Below are 14,700 nucleotides of genomic sequence, written 5' to 3' on the forward strand. Positions count from 1 at the left end.
GTGTGTGTGTGTGTGTGTGTGTGTGTGTGTGTGTGTGTGTGTGGAGGGTGTGCCTTGTTATTGTAGGTTACTTTCATGTGTTTTCTTGGGTAATCAGTCTGTGCATGTTTCCTGTACAGTGTGTTCCCAAACTGAACACACTGTACAGGGAGGCGTATTTGAACGTGTGCACATTTGTGTTTGTCGTTGTTGTATTCGAATGGCAGAATCATTGTCTTTAAATTGGAATGAATTAGCAACAAAATATTGAATCAGAAGCAAAATATTGTCATTAATTCGTCATCGTAAGATATCATACGACGTTGATTAATTAAGTAATTAAAATTGACACTTTTTTTTGCATTTAATTGAATGCAAAACGCAGAAAAAAATAACCAAATTGAAAATGTAACTTAAAAATAATTCATAAAATACTTAAATACTAAATACACATTTTCTGAAATCAACTGAATTACAAGATAAAAAGTTTTGAGGTGAAATACAAATAGATTTAAATGAACCTTCTGCGGTACAAAAAATAACATTTACGTAATATTTTATTTTAAGAAAAAGAAGAAGTCCTTAATGTCCATAGCATCTACAAATCCACAACACCTGAGATTACATTCTTTAAGCAGCTCCTTCCAAGGTCCAAAATGTAACTTTCAACCTCAGCATTGCTCCTATTTTACTTGCACCTTGCTCATTTTTGGGTGCTAAAATATTTCAGACTTGCTGTCAAGAACATTATATTTCACTGCACTTTGACAGATAAATTGTTCTGTATTTTTGTTTTCATAACCGAATCTCATGAGAAGACCAAAACCAACGTGTCAGTCCGCCCTCTCAATACTTTCCAACTCTTTCTGTTGCTCTCAGCACGTTGTTTTCTACTGAAGACGTTAATCTGAAGTCTTCACCTGTAAATACACAATATTACCACAACAGATGTGTGTGAATCCTTCTATCTGTGCAGCACGAGAGAGCAATTACTGTGGCGGAAAATCCCCAGACAATTTTTCTTTTGTGTGTGTTAACCATTGATCATCTTCTGCACACAGAGTCTCACGTTTGCAATAAGGCTGCGGTTCACCTCGTGATGCAACCGCTGGAAAATAGATAACGGCCTCAATGACAGGCTGCTATTAAAAAAAGCTATCCACGGTCTATCCACGGCCAATTACAGTGTTTGGTGAGCTCAGTGACGACACTACACCTAATTACAGTCAGTGACTCTGTAATTACATGAAATGACACCCAGAGTCTCGTAGGACTATGTGTTCCTGTCACAATATATGTAACAAAAATACTCCATTATATTGTAATATTTTTAAAATGTTGAATCAAAAGGCGAGTTAATTGATTAAACATTATGGTATGTAAATGATGAAACGGATCCAGATGTTTCTCAAACTTTAATTAATGAGGAATTCATGTAAAAGTTAGAGTTGAACCTAATTTACAGCTATCTACATCTGGTTAACATTTACCCGCCGTCATTTTGCAACACGTCATAAGATTTTATATTTACAACAATCTTTCCTCAATTTATTTTTCTGGAAAACTTGAGATTAATCATAGCTTCAAATGAACTGCTGCCTCAGCAAACAAAAGGGCACAAAGCAGGAAGAGAAGAGCTGTGTATGTGGCAGTAAAGGTTGTGATATACAGGATTATGGGGTTTGATTTCAGCACCTCAATTGGGACGTGATCCACAAACCAGAACCAAATGAGCGCTTTACATTTACTGTGATGGATTACGGCAACCTTTAAAGATGTTTTGTGCACTTAGCAGACATTAGAGGCTGCAAATTACATCTCTAGTAGTTGCAAACACCAGCTTTAAGAATAAAAAGAAGAAGAGAAGGTATACCTGTGTGTCGTCTGCGTACCAATGAAAAGAGATGTTGTGACATGATTTGACCTAGTGGGAGCATCTATATGGAAAATAAAAGTGGACCTAAAATTGAACCTTGCGGTACACCACAGTTAATACGTTCTATCTGGAAGGTAAGAATAAAACCAAGTTCAGCTTCCTTAATGCCAACCCAGGTTTTAAAACGGTCGATTGAAACAACATGGTCTACTGTGTCAAAAGCTGCATTTAGGTCTGAAAGAATTAAAATAGAGCTCATGACCTCAATCATTTCTACGTTATTGACTTATCGTACGATATATATGAACATGACGTCAATCATTTTTACGTTATCAACTTATTGTACGATATATATGAACATGACCTCAATCATTTCTACGTTATTGACTTATCGTACGATATATATGAACATGACCTCAATCGTTTTTACGTTATTGACTTATCGTACGATATATATGAACCTGACCTCAATCATTTCTACGTTTTTGACTTATCGTACGATATATATGAACATGACCTCAATCGTTTTTACGTTATTGACTTATCGTACGATATATATGAACATGACCTCAATCGTTTTTACGTTATTGACTTATCGTACGATATATATGAACCTGACCTCAATCATTTCTACGTTTTTGACTTATCGTACGATATATATGAACATGACCTCGATCGTTTTTACGTTATTGACTTATCGTACGATATATATGAACATGATGTCAATAATTTTTACGTTATCGACTTATCGTACGATATTTATGAACATGACGTCAATCATTTTTATGTTACCGACTGATCGTACAATATATTTGAACATGACCTCAATAATTTTTACGTTACCGAATTATCGGATGATATATGAACATGACTTTCATCATGTTGTGAGCTAATGTTAGCATTAGCTAACATTGTTTCTCTGCTTTTCTAAACAACTAGAAATGTATGTTTTTGCAAAAAGAGCAACCTCACTACTTTAATGTCAGATTCAACATGCTTATAATGCATTTTTCATCCAGCTGAAGATCAGACTTTTGTATATAGAATTCGCGATCGTCTAAATTTGGCAAAAGCACCGTTTATCTCAGCTGCTGCAACCAACAGCTGGGATGGAAAAACACATCTTGCCAGTTGGCCAACTCTTGTCTTGGCATGCTTTTTTCTTTCTTTCTCACAACCAGTTTATAACCGACATGTATTGCAGGGTTACCAAATATCAAATCGTATAGCCTGTATTTGTGTGTCCCGTACTACAAAACGACATCTGGAGTACATTACAGCATGGTGCACACTGCAACGTACGTACGGATCACGTTTAACACAGAAACTCTCTCACTCACACACAGAAATGTTCCTGTTCGGTTATGATTCTTGGTATTTCAGGAGGGGAAATGAAGTAATGCGGAGAAGCGCCACAGTACATCCATTCACAATATGAGCACTTGGCTTTTAAGTTCAGTTAATCAAGTCCAGAATGTAGAGCACATGAGCTCCGTCTGGTCCAGTCAGCCTTTGTGCCTGCTTTGTGATACGCTAAACATTCTGTAAACAGTTACTGTCACCATGGCAGCGTGACAACAGCGCCGGGCCCGGCCCCTCAAACACGGGACGGTGGTGTTATTTAATATTTGACTCTGCATGAGCACAGCATGTTTCTATCATATAATCCTGTCACACCAGAGAAGACTTCTCCCCCGACTCCCTTGTGCAGGCTGAACGCAGACCTGCTGTTGTTGCTATGTTTTGGTTCTTATCGCACAACAACAACAACAACAAAGGATAAGATGCTGAGAACCGTCTGCCCTCAGTGCCGTCCCACGCACACTTTCTCCTCCCTCGGCGTCTCACCGGGGACGAGAGCAGATGCTTTTGCTGAGATTTTAGGGAGCTTAAATCATATTTAGGGAAATATAAAAACAGACCTGGTTGTGTGAGGAGCCAAAATACGACGTCAACTGTTGATTTCGATCCACATTGTTTAAAAAATAGCTGCAATTTCGGGCTTGAAAACTCTTATTTTTGAATCAGTTGGAGGTGTTTTAGTTGTAGTCTCATAAACCGGAGGTCAAAGTTGAATCTCGGTAACAGACCCGCTTCCTGTCAAACACCGAACCTGCAAAAAGTTGCACTCGATTGTTTGCAAAAAGCTCAAACTCTAAATGTTAAAACTGAGCTGTGAACATTTATTATAATGCTGAATATTTCAGGGTGAATCTAAAAAAATGTTTGTTATCTCTTTCCATGATGTCCAATGTATCGTAAACAAATTCTTCAGACATGATAAAGCATTTATAAGGCTTTATACAACTCTAGAAATAATCTTGCGTGACAACTTATAACAAGGTTTGTAAAGTATTATAAGTGGACATAATGTGTTAGTAGTTCAGCATTCATGATGCTTTAACATATAAAGACTATAACGTATCACAACATATTATAAAATCTACGTTTCTGAAAGGGAATAATGTCTTATTAACATCAATGACACTGAAACAGCAGGACTTTGAGAGCTTTAAGTGAAGTGACACTGTAGGAACTTATAATCTGTTATCATGCATTAGAGCCGGCTGAAGTTATGGTCTGGTCACTTTGGCATGGAGGTATGAAGCATTATGAATGATTAATCTATAATACATTACGTCCACCACTTATAAGACTTTATAAAACCTTGTATTAAAAGAGATTGTGCATTAACATTTTATGATAACAGAAATAAAGGAACTAAAACTCATTACAAACTGTTTTTGCAGGCATATCTAATATAAAATGTACATTTATTTTACTGTAAAAAGCAACATGGGAATAAACTGAGAAGAACTTTGACGTCAAAAACACATAAAAACAGAGAAAATGAGCTTCTGTAAAATTGTGTTTTCTGCTTTTCATGTGTTTCAAATTAATTTCAAATAATTTATGCCTATTTCAAATTCTTACTTGCCATCTCCAATTTTCTTATCATATATTTGACTATTTCCTGCTATTTTCTATCAATTTATGGCACTTCATTTACTCCTCTAGGTACGAGAAGCACTGTAAATGTGGATTCATTTTCATTGCAAGTTTAAAAACCAACAACCTGGCACTCGAGCAAGGATTCGTACAGTGTGAATACTGCAAATTCCAACGTGTACCTGGCTGATATAATCAGTGTGTGTGTGTGTCTGTGTGTGTGTGTGTGTGTCTACATCTTTCATCACTTCCTGACGCCTCACACAGACGTGCAGCCCATTGGCTGTTGGAAAGAGAAGCTCTTGTCAAAGCATCCATCAGCGGTGAAGTGAACAGGCTCAAAGGAAGGTGTGTCTGCCGCCTCCAGCCCGGGAGAGGTGTTGGTGTTGTAGCTGTGGCAACGTAAACAGGCGGGTTCAAACAGATTACAGTGTGTGCAGAGATAATATAAAGTGTGTGTGTGTGTGTGTGTACAGGCTCACGTGGTGTCTTATGTCTCTTAAAGTCTTCTTGCGTTGGGAAACGCTTCATCTTGCTCAGTCCTGGCGTTGAGCTCAGTATTTTATTAGCAAACGTGAAGTGTTAAAGTGTTTTACAGCCTCTCAGAGTAAAAATAAGTCCGTCTGTGTGCGCACAACGTGTGAGACTGAAGCTCTATTTCATCTCTTCTTGGCCTCACCTGCTTCTCCACTCGTTCTCACTCAAAACCATTTTAATTATATATTTATATTATTATAAATCAGCCATGATCGTAATGCAATATTCTGCATGAGGGACAAAATTAAGTTTGAAGCTTTGGAAGCTTTTGTGTAACGTTTTGACAGACTTTATTATTTTCTATGTATTTACTCTATTGGAGATATTCTACTTTCCATTCCATTATATTTATCTGACAGCTGCAGTTATTTTTTGCAAATTATGAGATTAGACTGTACCCAGAATGCACGAAAAGATGACTGACAGAGTATGAACTAGCCCACAGTGAAGTGCATATATATTATATTATATTATATTATGTTGTAAGAAAATATATATAAAAAATATATATTATATATATATTTATGGGTCTGTATTGTAACGTTGCTTCTCATGGGACAGATTCTCAAGTCTTTGGAGGAGAACTTTTAAGGTTCTCCGGTATGTGTTTGTGATGCAAATCCATATCTAGTTGCAGGTTAAACGATTCTAAATAATGTTAATAATAATAATGTAATAACTGTTTTGGATGCAAACTGAACAATTTGTACCTTATAAGCAATATAAAGTGGATACTGGATCACCCTAAACAATCTAAATGTGGCTTCTAGAACAAACTTAATGATCATTTTTCTAGAAAATACCACTTGCTGAATAATCACAGCAGGAGGACGACGTGCAGCTTCCTGGAGATGAAGCTAAAGATGGAGGCGGCAGCAACACAAGCAGGAACAACGCAGGCGGAACATGTGAGCACTCACGGTATGCCAGGTGTGTGAAAGAGAGCACGAAAGGTCGACGGAGTCACGCGCGAGTCTCTGGATTCACGTCAAAGTTCAAATGTGGAGGCGATGAAGCAGAAGAGCTTCAAGATGATCATTGAATTCACCCAGAAGAAGACCAGAACAAAGTACTTACTACAGCACATATAGATATATATATATATATACTGTATATATATATACATGCACACACATATCTATATACATTTATCTCTCTTTTTCTTTCTATACAGTATATGTATGTATATATATGTGTGTATATGTATATATATATATACTTTTATATACTACTTTGACTAAAGTAGTATATATATTTCTTCCCTTACCAGTATCATATATACTTACCTGCGACACTTGCTGACTTACTTCATTTTACTTTTACCGATATATTTATACTTAACTAAAAATGTTATAAAATACAAGCACATGTATGTATATACTGTATATATATATACAGTATATATATATATATATATATATATATATATATATATATATATTATCTGTTAATACAACTTTTCTATAAGCAAACGATGTGAATACCTGTGTACCTGTATTTGAGTCGTGTGGCTAGCAGCGATAAAAACAATAATTAAAAAAAAGAAAACTACACGTCCCAGAATCCTTCGCGGTGACGCTGTCTCCACCTCCAGCGCATTCTCGCAGCCCAGAGAACGTGCCGAACGGCTGAGCTCCGTGTTTACGTTCAGATGCTCACAACAAAGGAGGTCCACACCGCGGACTGCCTGTCACTGACACTAAAACGTGGATGTATTCCGGTCGTTACGGTGAACGTTTACTCCTCACAGCTGCAGGAGGAGGAGGAGAAATAACACGAGTCCGCATCGGCTTACATTGGTTTTAACGGGGTTTACTTTTCATTTTTTTATTATTTTTTCGGTTGGCAAACCAGCCAAAGGAGGATAAATTAAGCCATAATTCATCCTGTTTTTTTTATTTTTTTCAAGCCGGGGCTGTGCAGCGTTAGCCAGCCTGCTAGCCTCACAGCAAGTTGGGAGGAAAGCCAGGCAGCAAGCAGCAGCAGCTGCTGGTGGAGAGGAAGCTAGCAAAGCACCGGAGACGACAACAAAAGGGACTTCATCATTTATATCGCAGTGAGTACGTGTTTACACCTGACTTCATATTCACACCAACAGTTTAAAAAAACACCAACCGGTAGAGCACTGATCCACAGCCAGCCAGCGTCCCTATTGTCACCTGCTTTGTCCGGGACAACGGCTCTGTGACCACGCGCTGCTCGGTTTTATTACCTCAATTTTAAATACATGTCCAATTCACCCTGCAAAGGTAAGTCACCACAGGGCTGTTTTTATTTGTGAGTGTCCTGCACACACACACACTCATGCACCTGTTTAAGGAAAATAGATAGAGTGTGTGTGTGAGATGCAGGTATTAGTTTACTCCCAGTCTGCACAGCTGACCTGTCACAGGCAGGAGGAGGAGGAGGAGGAGGAGGAGGAGGAAGAGGAGGAGGAGGAGGGAGAAAGGGAACATTGCCTGATAAGGAATTAAGCAAATGCACGGACTCTTGCCATTACTAGAGCTAGATGGCCGGTTAATGACTTCTCTCTCTCTCACCCCCTCTTTTCCTTCCCTTCCTCCTCTCTTCATTCTTTTCCTCTCCTTCCCTCGTTCACTCTGAGCTGGTCAGCTATGTGATGACTCCCCCCCCCCCCCTTCTTTAGAAATTTCCCAGCTAAGACAGGCGTGCATTACCTCCCATCTGCTCCACCAGGACGCCCCGGGCCGTATATATTCCATTGTCTGCTTGTCAGTGTGATGATTAATCAGGAAACTCTGCTGCCACTGCATTTCATTCTTCCTAAAAGGACTGATAAGTTACCAGAAATGAGTACAAAGTGTGTGTGTGTGTGGGGGGGGGGGGGGGGGGGGGGGCTCCATTCACTACTGAGGCTTTGCATCTACATCCAGCTGCATTGCTTCAGTCCAGCAATGCAGCTGGAGACAATTCAAACAACTCAAAGTGTGTGTTGCAACTCATCAAAAGGGTCCATATCAGACCCGTAACTAGTATATGTAAGAGTCGAGTGTGCAACACCGACACTGATAAAAGTGAAGGCTGAAGGGTCTTTTATTATACTGCTTTTGTGCAGACTATTTCAAGTCTCACAGTCCTATAAAAGGTGATAACTTCTGGTGTGAAAGTGCCCGGGACTCGTGTTTGTCGTCGTTGCACTTACTCGTTTGTGTCTGCACATTTGCATTGGGTGTGTAGCCTGCAGGCCTGAGTGTGTGTGTGTGTGTGTGTGTGTGTGTGTGTGTGTGTGTGTGTGTGCGCGTGTGTGAGTTCTCCTACACTGTTTGGAGTCTCAGTTTCAGGGTGGGAACCGGAGCCGACGGTGTCAGACGGGAGAGCAGAGAGAGTCTCTGATGTCTTAATGGAGGCTCAGTATCCTGAGTAACCCGGTCTGTGGGGACACGGGGAGGCCTCCCGGTCTCGCCTCGGTCTGGATGCTCTTATATCATCGATATCGTTAATTCTTTTTAAATGCTTTTTTATTGTATTTAGAGGGTTTGTGTGGTCTTGCAGAAGTTGTGCATGCTCAGCAGGTTTCGTGATCCATTAGGACCATGAAACTAGTTCAAAATACTGTTAACAGAATTACAAAAGAGCTTCCTATCACTCCGATGAGTATGGAAACAATTTGATTATAATTGCATTCATGTACATTTTTAGGTTGGGTGAACAGGTTGAATCTATGCTGCAGTGGCTGCAAATTGCAGCACAGGATTTTGTTGTCAAATATAGCTTTTGAGAATTCATAATTTCTTCCTGATCTCCCAAATCCTTGTTGTAAATACACATAACACCCTTGCCTCCTCACCCTTTAATGCTCTTATACACATATATAGCCCTGCATTAATTATTTCAGTTTCGGGAATTAATTGCAGGCAACAAATAACAAATTTGTGAGAAAACAAAGGAAACCTGTAACCGTTGATCTGGTACCTGCGGCGCTCTGCAGACTGAGCTAAGTGTGAACTGTGTGGAAACCCACATTTACTGCACATCGACTTAATGGAAACGTATGAAAGCTGTATAACAATCATGCCAGCGGTCGGTGGTTAACACCTCGGTGTTGAGTGAGTGTGTTTGAGAATCCAAAAAAACCTCCAACAAACGTCTGTAAACCTCCAGTAATGTGAGCAGCGTGGTCGTCGTGAGAGGAGGCTTTTATTTTGGTCCTTATTTGCATTTACGTTGTTGTTTTTTGCGGCCCACACGTGTCTGCAGTTTCATCAGCGAGGGCCTCGGCTCAGCGGGGATCCTACGGGTGTAATCTTCGGCACAGCTGAGCGGCAGTTCCCCCCCCCCCTCCCCTGCTGTGTGTGGAGAGCTTGGCATTGGATTCCCGGTCCGGCTTACTCTCTGCCGGGGCCGGTAAACAGGCTGAAGTTTGTGGAGGGAGATTACGTCTGTCATGGAAAGTGGGTCAGACAGTGGGCACGTTTTTATGGCCTTGTTTCTGAAGGCAGGGTAGGAAAGAGGAGGGGGGGGGGGGCATTAAACCACCAGCGTTTTTTCCGTAAGCTGTGCTCGGTACAATTCTCTCATACTGTCATTATCAAGCTGTTTCTCATAGCTTTGCTAACAAGGCATTGCTACTGCTACTGCATTCAACTAATGTGACATCATGAATACATTTTAACGAGCTGGGACAACAATTCAGATCTCAGTCAAAGTCACGGTTGCTGGCGTCATTGCTTTGCCTTCACATGCCGTCATGCTGCCTAAACTTCACCTTCACGCCGTCTGATTACAGTCACCGTCTCGACTTGTGCGAAACAGTAAACTCAAACGTTCCCACTGGTGAAAGGTTGTCAGTGTGTCGTAGTGCCGTCACGATACTGGTGTTTCTATCTTTGATGCAATACCTTGAAAAATATTGATATTCAATACCACACCGCACATTGAGGGCATAACATTTTAGATTTTTTGTTAAAAGAGAGAGAGCAGAAAGCGCAGCCTGCACCAGATCATCGATATGATTGTGAACGAGTGTTGAAACTTTAAATATTCAGCAGCGATACTGCGACACGTGCGTGTCTGTTAGCTAAAAAGCGGCTACTAAGGTTAGCTTAGCTCATCTGTATGGCGAAGCAAGAGCTTAAAAACCTCCATACAGCATGTACTCTTTGGTAGCATTATGGCAACGCCGTAGAGTCCCGTTTAATACATGTTAAATAGACAGCAACTTTAAAAGTGATGCAACAAATAACTGCACATCATAATAACGTCATAATAACGCTGCGTGAGAAACAAACACCGCTTCCCTCCCGTTGTTTCCTGGTAATAAGAAAGCTCTTCCTGTTGGTCACTAAACATCCACATTACCTGGTGAATTATGTGAACTCAGGTTTATTACAGACCCTGTGAATTATTTAAATCTCCTCCCGAGTCATGATATGTGATGTAAGGAACGCATTTAGGGAGCGAGGACGAAGCACGCGGGCGGAGAAAGTACACCTGCACACCTCATCGTCTGTCTTCATCTTCGCTCTTCTGCGGAGACCGTTCATTATTTATTTAAGGAGCTATTTTAGTAGTGTGTTCATGCACCGGGGGTGAGTGTGGTCGCCCATTTTTTGTTCCATAAAAATGAAGAAATACGTTTCTAATACTCTCCCGCTGCTGCCAACGCCTGAGTGAGAGCAGTCAGTGACTGAAACACAGTGAGGCCTTTAGAAACGAGCTGTCGGGGAGTTCACCGTCCTGTTTTAGTGCTTTAACGGTAAACCAGCCGAGTTCATGAATGGAAACACTTTTGGTGGAGTTCTGGGAGGAAAAGAGAAACGTCAAGGATGTGCCGACACAAGAAGAGCTGAAGCGAGCGATGTGAGTCATTTAACCTTAAACGTGCGTTCAGCCTCTGAAGACAGAGGAACTGAAATAATACTCTTTTTTTTATTAACTCATCTTATTTTTGTTCCTGTTATTTAGAGATGAAATGATTGGTTGATGAATTGAATCTGCAGCTTATAATCAATTGCTTTTTCCTGCTTTACCTTTGTGAGGACTCGCTGCTCCTCTCTGTTCATTGTGAACTGAACATCTTTAGATTTCATTCGACTTGACCTTTGAAATGAGCACAATTTGCTGATATATTATGGACTAGACGAATTGCTCAATTGAGAAATGAATGGATGATGAAAATAATCATTAGTTGCATCTTTTTTCTGTCTAATGTTAGATGTAAATTTGTAAATTTGTAAATTTGTTAGATGTAAATTTGTCTTTTTTAGTATTTCGGCTCTTGGTTTCCTGCTTGTGACGTTAGTGTCTGGAAGATTTTCATTGTTAAATAAATGTCTGTTTAAGTAACTAACAATCTGTCTGAAGGCGGTAACACAATGGTGGCTGAGCCTGTGGCCTGCTGATGTAGTATTACAGAACTGGTAGTCTGTGGTGACATTCCTGTAATTCTTCATATCTTCACTGAAACATGTGGGACAACGCACTCAATTCTGAAAACGTGCATCTCATGTGTAAACGTAACAAAGCACAATGCCATTGTTTCTAAATCCAACAGGACTTGAAATGTATTTTTCTACGCACGCTGTATTAATCAGTCGGCCCTGAAAATGATTGTGATTGGGGATTTTTCTGAAACTGCATTTCGACTGAATATGAACAACTTTGCTGGTTTTTTAAATGTCCTCTCGTGCAGTTTAATAATGTATACAGTCTACGATGGAGGGCCTGATGTGTCTTTGTATTGCATCGTTTTGCAGTGTGACTATTACGCATTCATATGATGCAGATGTTGGATGGATATATTGTTCAGCCTTATCTCCAAAACAGACAATAAATAACAAGACAAATAGAGACAGAAATGTCCCCGACTCACCACCCAGCTAGACTCACAGTAGAGCAGTAATGTGTTGTGTGGCTGGTGGAGCAACGAAACGTCCCAGATGTGCTGGATGCTGATGAGATGCTGATGACTTTTGTTTTTAACTCTCTGTTTCGAGTGTGTTCAACACCTCCCCCCCCACACTCAAAAACCGCCGTAGTTTCCCTCCATATCAGCAGAATACTCTTTACAAGCAGGAACTGAAAGCCCTGTTGAGGTTATACACAAAATGGAAAAGTAAGAAAGTGTTGCGAGTGTGATTCTCATGTTACCGTCTCTGTGGTTTCCTTATGCTGTGTAGTTTATAGAGGCGACTGCACCTCGAAACTACCCGATGTAACTCGCCTCCTTCTCCTTTCATACGACACACAGACCTGTAATTATTAACTCCCCTCCCATCATGCATGGCTGCCATTTCCTGTCTCACTCTCTAACCTTCCTGTGTCAAACTAGCCTGTGTGTACATCCTCACACACGCGCACACACACACACACACACACACTCACACACACACACTCACGGTTGAGTGTGTCACTTGTTGAGGCTTCCCAGAAGAGAGCTGCTGTTTTCTGCAAATGCAGTAAAAACAAAGACAGGCCAGTAGTTGCTGAAAATCCATTCCATAATTAAAGTCTGAGGGTCGTTGTGCTCGACACGGCGGCAACAACAAGATGGTCGCTGAGGTGTGAAACACGAGCAGACTTGGTAATTGATTACGTAACATGTGAAACGGACACATTTATTTCCTGAAATCTGTTTTAAACGTCCAGGAGATCAGAGAGTCGAAGCGACGCCAAAACCCGAACTTACCCCACTGAAGCTTCTTCCCTGTGCGGACGTTTTGAAGCCTTGAGTTCGGCGTTTTGGCCGTCGCATTCTTGGGTTTTTTGCAACCAGTGAACAGGAAGTGACCATATCTGGATGGAGGAGGAGTGACGTAGAGACGCAGTATACGTCTCTGGTAGAGACCTGTCAATCACTGTGTAGCCCCGCCCCTAAAGCATCCCCTGCTTTATGGTCTGTTTGACTCTAAATGGACCATCATTTACTAAATGAACATCATGCTGTATTGAAGAAGACTTGAAACTAGAGATTGAGACCATAAACTCATGTTTACAATGTTTACTGAGGTAATAAATCAAGAGAGAAGTAGAGTCATTTTCTCATAGACTTCTATACAACCAGAGGAGTCGCCCCCTGGTGGACACTAGAGAGAATGCAGTTTTAAGAGACTTAAGCTTTGTCCCTCCATAGAGGAGTATTGAACAGCGCTGATGTGTGTGTGTGTGTGTGTGTGTGTGTGTGTGTGTGTGTGTGTGTGTGTGTATATGTATATATATATATATACTGTATATTATATGGCGGCTCAGCAGTGACGTATGTTGACCTCAATAACAGCTCTCAGTAATGAGGTTTCGTTGAGCTCTTTTGTCAGTTTTTTTAAATCATACAGCGCTACGAACGTGTTTGCATATTCCCTAAATATGTATTCAAGTGAATAACAGCAATTTAAAATGAGGAGTGTAATTTTCCTCACTGCACTGAATGCATATGAATCATAGCTCACACACTCGAGACTGCATGGGTTTGTGTCTTGTTGCACGTCCACCAACAGCGCTGTGTGTGTGTGTCTGTCTGTGTCTGTCTGTGTGTGTGTCTGTCTGTGTGTGTGTCTGTCTGTGTGTGTCTGTGTGTTCTTCCCACTGAATCATTGATGAGGCTGTAATTTGAACGGCGGCCCTCCTATTTCTTCTCCTGCCTTCTGTCATCGCTGAGCCTCCTCTAGAGCCGCTTACCGGAAAAACCAGTCGGCCGCTCTGCCCTGGAAACGAAGACACAACAACAACAACAACCGTTTGTTATAAAGTGAACACGGAAACAAACAGGCGGAGTAACGTTTGAGCGCTCGTGAAAGATCAAACTGCAGTGAAAGAACTGCACCATGTCAAATGTGAGTATTTGCTGGTTTCTACGTGACCGTCATTTGGATTTTTGGACTTGTTGTCAAAATCCAAACAGTTTGAATAACTTTTCACTATTTTCTGATGCTTCACAGACCGAATAATCAATCAAATAACTGGAAAAATATATAAAACTGGATTTCACTCAATTTGCTGAGTGGCGTGTGCGAGGAAAGTCTTTTCACCTCCACTACCTTCTCCAGGTTATCTTGAAAGACTTCATACTTTATTCAGCGTGTTCTGCACGATTACTTCGTTTACAACTGCCTGAAAAAAATGTGCACCAGAGTTCTGTTAAACAGACTCTTGCTCTTCAGATTAGAGGCTGTTTTTTCGTTCCTTCCACTCATCACACATGGGGTTTTCGGTTGGTGCCTCTTTATTGAAAAGGTTGCGGCTTATTCTAATTAATCTAAGGCAGCCAAAGTTTGATTTTGGGAAGAGTTAAACGGGAACCACCACCACTGTTTTTAATCCTCTTCTTGCGCTGCTGTTGTTAGACGGTGAAGCAAACAGTGGAAAGAAGGAGTCTCTGGGTGACACATTTGTTGTGAGTCAGA

The 14,700-nt window shown here is 40.7% G+C and overlaps 1 protein-coding gene across 2 annotated transcripts in view; it reads left to right on the forward strand.

The window, feature by feature from the left end:
- Nucleotides 1–7,016: 7,016 nt before the first annotated feature.
- Nucleotides 7,017–14,700, forward strand: part of peli1b (pellino E3 ubiquitin protein ligase 1b) — a 34,775-nt gene continuing 27,091 nt past the window's right edge. The window contains exon 1 of one of the 2 annotated variants that reach the window (XM_079168774.1): nucleotides 7,017–7,397. The gene's annotated coding sequence lies outside the window, so the exon portion shown is untranslated. Of the gene's footprint in view, nucleotides 7,398–14,000; nucleotides 14,131–14,700 lie in introns of those variants that run through there. The other variant, XM_079168775.1, reaches the window with a different exon arrangement.

This window comes from Pholis gunnellus, assembly GCF_910591455.1.
Source record: "Pholis gunnellus genome assembly, chromosome: 11".
Classification (NCBI taxonomy): Eukaryota; Metazoa; Chordata; class Actinopteri; order Perciformes; family Pholidae; genus Pholis; species Pholis gunnellus.